Genomic DNA, 6340 nt, shown 5'->3' on the forward strand with positions numbered 1-6340 from the left:
GGGGGGCGGGGAGTCTTTGTGCATCAGTGCTGGCTTTGAGGACGTCACTGTTGGAAGCGATTCTGTTCAAACGTGTCCAAATATTCCAAGGGGAGGCAGGACCACTGCGTGCCTTTGAGAGATGGGCTAGGAGTGGCAGCAAGGCTGGCCAAGTGTCGTCTTCAACGCTTGGTGCAGAAGCACCCGTGGGGCTTCACAGCCCAGGGTTGCCATGGGAACAGTCTCTGAATGGAAGGGGAAGGTGGCATCCTGAATCTTCCCTCCCTCCCTCCCTCCCCCTGGGACCCCCTCCAGAGCAGGGGGGGCCACAGGCCCTTGCAAGGCCTGGAGAGAGAACTGGAGCTGGCAGAAAGAGGTCCCCTGAAGCCTGGTCCTGGCAGAGGGCAAACAGCCAGGTGTGGCTTAAAAGTCGTGCCAGCCACTGTGACGCGCGATTGACAGGCCCGATCCCACCCGCCCTTCCCAGTGGCTCCTGGAGGTCAGTGCTATTGTTTGCATCTGACAGGTGGGCTAGGAAGAGGCAGGGCCAGTGACGAACCAGTGGCCAGAGCTGCATCCGATCACCGTGGTGAGCGGTGGTGAACACCCAAGTCACGCTGTGAATCGGGCAATAATGGCTACACTCGCAGCCTCCATCCCAGGGGCTGGACTTCCTGGAGTCCAAAGCTCAGCCCCATCTTCTAGGTGGGGGACCGAGGGTCTGCAGGGGTGTGGGCTTGCCTGTGGTAAGACTGAGCAATGCGTTTCCCCAGTGCTACCTCTGTGCGCTTGCATGCTGATGCTTTGATAGAAAATACCCACCTGCACATACGTCCCATTTTTCTCCACCGGCAGGTGGGTGAGCGCCTTGGCCACGGACACATAGCCTCAGGTTGGCCGGTCCAGTGTGGAGGGCAGAGCCTCAAGGGCCCCAGGGCACACGTGTGAAAGGGGTCCGCTGGCCCACAGATCAGCAGAAGCGCAGCTCCCGAGCTGCTCCTTTGGGGACACTGTTTAGCTTCTCCCCCTGGGCCCAGGGGCTCTGAGTGTGCACGTGGGGTGGGGATGGGGGTTCTGACGGGGCTGGCCTTGCCGGCCACAGGCAGACCCTCCTGGGGTCGGGGGATTCCACCTGAGAAATTCCTGAGTGAAGCCAATTTGCAGAAGGGAAGGGGACGAGTGAAAGGTCAAAACCTCTGGGTTTCTGATGAGACCCAGGACGGTGATTCGGATTCTGGGTCAGCTCTCCATCATCAAGTACCTTCGAGTTGTGGCCACGGGGAGGAAGGGGCCTCACTTTTGGAACATTCCTCTTGCTCTTTTCTTAAAAGCAGCTTTACTGAGGTATAATTGTTGGACAATTAACTGCACATGTTTAAAGTGTACAATTTGATAAGTCTGACACATGTGTGCATCCTTGAAACCACCATCACAAAATCAAGGTAGTGAACAAATCCGTTATCCCCCAAAGTGTCTCTTTGTAATCAACCCTTTCCTCCTGCTCCTCTCACCCCCACCCTGTCCCCCAGGCAACCACTGATCTGCTTTCTGCCACTATAAATTAGCTTGTATTTCCTGGGATTTTAGGTAAATAGAATTATACAGTATGTTCTCTTTTTGTCTGGGTTTGTACACTCCGTATAACGATTTTGAGATTCATCTATGTTGTATGCCAAGTTGATAGTGAGTTTCTTTTTATTGTTCAGTGTCTATACCATCATTTGTTTTCCCATTCACGGGCTGATAGACATTTAGCTTGGGTCCAGTTTGGGGTGACAAATAAAGCTGCTGTGAATATTCATATACAAGTCTCTGTATGGAGCTGTGTTTTCATTTCCCTTGGATAAACACAAGAGTGGAATGACTGGATCCTAAGGTAGGTGTATGTTTAACTTTTTAAGAAATTGCCACACTGTTTCCCAAAGTGCTTGTACTGTTTTATATTCGTTGCTACTAGGAGTGGGTGAGAGTTCTAGTTTCTCCACATTCTCAACAACACTTGCTATGGTCAGTCTTCCTAATTTTAGCCATTCAAATAGATATGTGGGGTACCTCACTGAGATTTTACTTTGCATTTCCCTAATGAATAATAATATTAAGCATCTTTCCATGTGCTTATTTGCTCTTCATATATCTTCTTTGGAGAAATGTTGTTCAAATATTTTGTCCACTTAAAAAATGGGGTTGTTTGTTTTCTTATTACGGGTTTTGAGAATTCTTTGTATATTCTGGATACAAGTCCTTCATCAGATATTGCTTTGAAATTATTTTCTCCCAGTTGGTGACTTATCTTTTTATTCTCATAACAATGTCTCTCAAAGATCAAAAAAAAGCTTAATTTTTATAAAGTCAAATTTATCCATTTGTCTCAATGAATCACGCTTTTGGTGTCATATCTAAGAAATCTTGGTCTAACCCAAGATCACAAAGGTCTTCTTCTAAAGTTTTATAGTTTTAGGCTTTTCAATTATCTTCTAAAGAGATTCAAATTTTTAAAAAGTGTTACATACTTACCTATGTAGATACCATTTCCAGTGTTCTTAATTCCTTTGTTAGACCCATGTTTCCAGCTGGTATTATTTCTCCTCTGCCTGAAGGACTTTAACATTTCTTGTGGGGCAAGTGTCCTGCTGATGAAGCTTTTCCTTCTTTTGTGTGTTTGATAATGTCATTATTTCACTTTTGCTTTTGAAAGGTATTTTTGTTTTAGAGATATAGGTATAGGTTTATAGTTTTCTTCTAGTAGTTTAAAGGTGTTGCTTCACTGTCTTCTCACTTGCATTGTTTCTGACAAGAAATCTGCTATCATTCTTATTTTCTTCCTCTCTGGGTAATATATTTCCCCCCCTCTGGCTGCTTTTAAGATTTTTATCCTTATCACTGTTTTTGAGCAATTTGGTTATGATGTGTCTTGTTTTTCTTCATGCTTCTTGTGCTTGGAGTTTGTTGAGCTCTTGGATCTGTGGGTTTACAGCTTTCATCATTTTGGTCATAATTTTTGGTCATTATTTCTTCAAATATTTTTTCTGTTCCCTGCCTCCTCACCTTCAGGGACTCTAATTACTCATATATTAGGTTGCTTGAAGTTGACCCAAGCTCACTGACGCTTGTTTCATTGGGGGATCCTTTTTCCTCTGTGTGTTTCATTGTGGATAGTTTCCATTGCTACGTCTTCAAGTTCATTCATCTTTTCTGCAATATCTTAATTTTCTGTTCATTCCATCCACTGTATTTTTTATCTCATGCATTGTAGTTTTTGATGAAGTTTGATTTGGGTCTCTTTTTAATCCTCCGTATCTCTGCTCTATTATTTGATCTTGCAAGAATACAGTTAGGATGTCCTTCTCTGCTAATTCTAACACGTGTGTCTATTCTGGGTCAATTTTGATCGATTAGTTATTTCCTCATTATGGATCATGCTGCCTGCTTCTTTGCATGCCTCATAATCTTTGGTTGAATGCTTGACATTTGTAAAAATTTACCTTTGGGGGCACTAGATAGTACTTGGACTCAGTTTGATCCTTTGGGTCTTGCTTTTCACCATATATTAGGTAAGTCTGGGTAAGGACTCGGTCTAGGGATAATTATTCTCCACTACCTTTCTGAGTCCTCAACCCTCTTCCCCCAAATGTCTCACTCACCAGAATTACGATTTTTCTTCCAGTCTAGCTGGTGGGAATAGGCATTGTTCCCAGCCCTATGAGAGCACTGGGCACTGTTTCCTTTAATCCGTTAGGATAACTCCTCACACACATGCAGGGATCAGTCCTCTGGGGAATACATGAGGGGGACCCTATGCACGTCTCCAGGGCTGTCTCTCTGTGCAGCTCTCTCTTCTCTGATACTAAGCCCTGTCAACTGCAGCCACCTTGGTTCTCCTGGACTCTCAGCTCCATTTTTGGAACTCAGGCCGATTCCTGGTATCTGCCTGGGTTCTCCTTCCCTGTACTGTGGCCTGGGAACTCTCTCAAGGCAGAAAACTGGGCATGTTGTAGAGCTCACCTTGTTTCCTGTCTCTCAGGGATCACTTCATTTCATTGCCTGATGTCCAGTGTCCTGAAAACTGCAATTTAATATTTTCTGTCTGGTTCTTTTGGTTGTTTCATGTGGTGGTAAAAATAGCCCATTACTTCATCTTGGCCAGGAGCAAAAGCTCTCCGTCTTTTTAAACCAAGTTTTGGCCGCCTCCTTCTTGCTGGGTGTGCGACCCCATGCAAAGCTGGACAAAACGCCAGCCCTCTCCTGACGACAAGTCCTCCCCACACCTCCCAAGGGTTAACAACTTACAGACAGAGGTTTCAGCAGAAAGAGAGTGAAATGTGATTTGACACAGGTTGTTTCGCACCTGGGCTGGTCAGGGAAGGACACATTACCTGGACGGAGGCAAGCCAGCCAGAGACAGCTTCCTGGTAAGGATGATTGGGGGCTTCATTCACACAGACAGCAAGAGCCTGGTGTTCACCGAGATAGCCGGGAGCCCCAAGTTCTGGTTCTGGTTGGTGAGCAGAGAGCAGTTTTCTCCTAAGTTGGAGAAACAGACTGATGACCCAGCAAGAAAGGCCCGAGGTGCGACAGGCCAGGGAGAAGGGCGAGAACCAATCTACCCAGGTGAGGGCAGAATAAAATAACAGCCGGTTGAGGGGCTTAATGTAGTTCAAGGTGCATCAAGCTGAGCCTAGCATTATGGGAACAACAGCCACAGTCATCACCACTCCTGTTCTTGAGGAGCCACTGTGCTTTGGGCACTTCCCATTGGTCATCTGGTTTGGTCCACACGGAGATCGGGGGGTCCCTTTTATCCATGCCCACTGTGGGGCGGTAGTTACTGAGGCTGCTGCTTGGCCCGGTAAGTGGCACTCTCCGTCACCACGTCTAAAACGTGGCACGGTAGAGCAACACTGCCCTTGGAATCCGGAGTGAGAGGTGATGCAAACCACATCCTCTCTCTGGGCAGCGTCCTTGCTTGTGATGTAAGATGCTAGGCAAGATTGTCTCGACAGGAAGGGCCGGCCAGCGCTGACTCTCTAGGCTCCAGTCTGACGCCAGGGCCACGAGGAGTTATTAGCAAAGTTGAGGCCACCTGGCTCCCTAAACAGTGTGCGCATGTGTGTGCGTGTGTGTGGTAGCGGGGACGCCCAGAGGTCTGAGTCCAAGTCTGAGACTGGGGCCGCTGAATCTCCCCCGCCTATAACTGTCACGAGAATGTGGCAGCCGGGGTTGAACCGCGAGCTAATCTGGCTGTGATGCCGACCCACTGAGCATGCAGGGCACAAGGGTCAAGCCACCTGCTCGAGCCCTGGATGAAACACCGAGTGTGACTCTAGCCCACCCAGCCTGACTTGAAGCCACTTGAAGGCTGAAGGGTTCGGGGGTGGGGCTGGGCTTCCCTGGCACTGGAGAGAACCTGTCCCTGGCACCTTCCTGTTGGGATGCCTGGTTCTGAGCAAGGGGCAAAGGGCCTTCCTTGTGCTATTCACTTGGTGGACACGTCATGGGCACCTGCCGTGTGCCAGTGCTGTTCTGGGCATGGGGTATGGAGCAGTGAGTAGAGAGGGAGAAATCCTTGCCCTCATGAATCCAAGAATCCATGGAACCGACACCGGGCCGGCTGGATGGCTGTTAGCGGAGACAAGCATAAAGCAGGGAAGGAGGGGGGGCTACTGTGGAGAAGAGGCCAAGCTGCAGTGTCACCGAGAAGGTGACATTGTAGCAAAGCCTAGGAGAAGGTGAGGCAGTGAGCTGGGTGGACAGCTGAGGGAGGAGTGTCTAGGCAAAGGGGATGCCAGGTGCAAAGGCCCTGAGGCAGGAGAGAGTGGGCTTGCGGAAGGAGCACCTGGGAGCCTGCGGGGCTGGAGGGGAGCTGGAGGAACGGAAGTCAGTGCAGGGCAGCCCTGTCGACCCCCGTAACGCTCGGCTGTGCCCTGAGCGAGACGGAAGTCTTATGGGACTGCTGGTGGAAGAGTGACACGAGCAGGCAATCCCAACCAGCCCAAAGAACAACGGCGCTCCGTGGTGGCTTAGACTAGGAGGTGGTGAGAAGTGCGACACCAAGTAGGGATCTGGGTGCAGGGTCTGGAGCTCAGGGGGCGGTCTGGGCTGGACATATTTGGAGGCTGTCAGAGCATAACTGGTATTTAAAGCTTTGAAACTGGATAGATATGCAAGGAGTGAGTAGATGCATAAGAGAGAAATGCCACCATCTATACCCTGGAGAGCTCCTGGCTTTATGGGCTGGGAGACGAGAACAAGCCAGCAAAGGAGGTGGCCAGAAGCAGTGATGAGGGAGGAGAAATTGCTAGGGAACCGGCCGGAGCCACGGGCGCATCCGAGGAGGTCTGAGCGCCCATCACCGTCTGAGGGG

This window comes from Lipotes vexillifer, unplaced genomic scaffold (assembly GCF_000442215.2).
Source record: "Lipotes vexillifer unplaced genomic scaffold, Lipotes_vexillifer_v1.1 scaffold382, whole genome shotgun sequence".
NCBI lineage: Eukaryota > Metazoa > Chordata > Mammalia > Artiodactyla > Lipotidae > Lipotes > Lipotes vexillifer.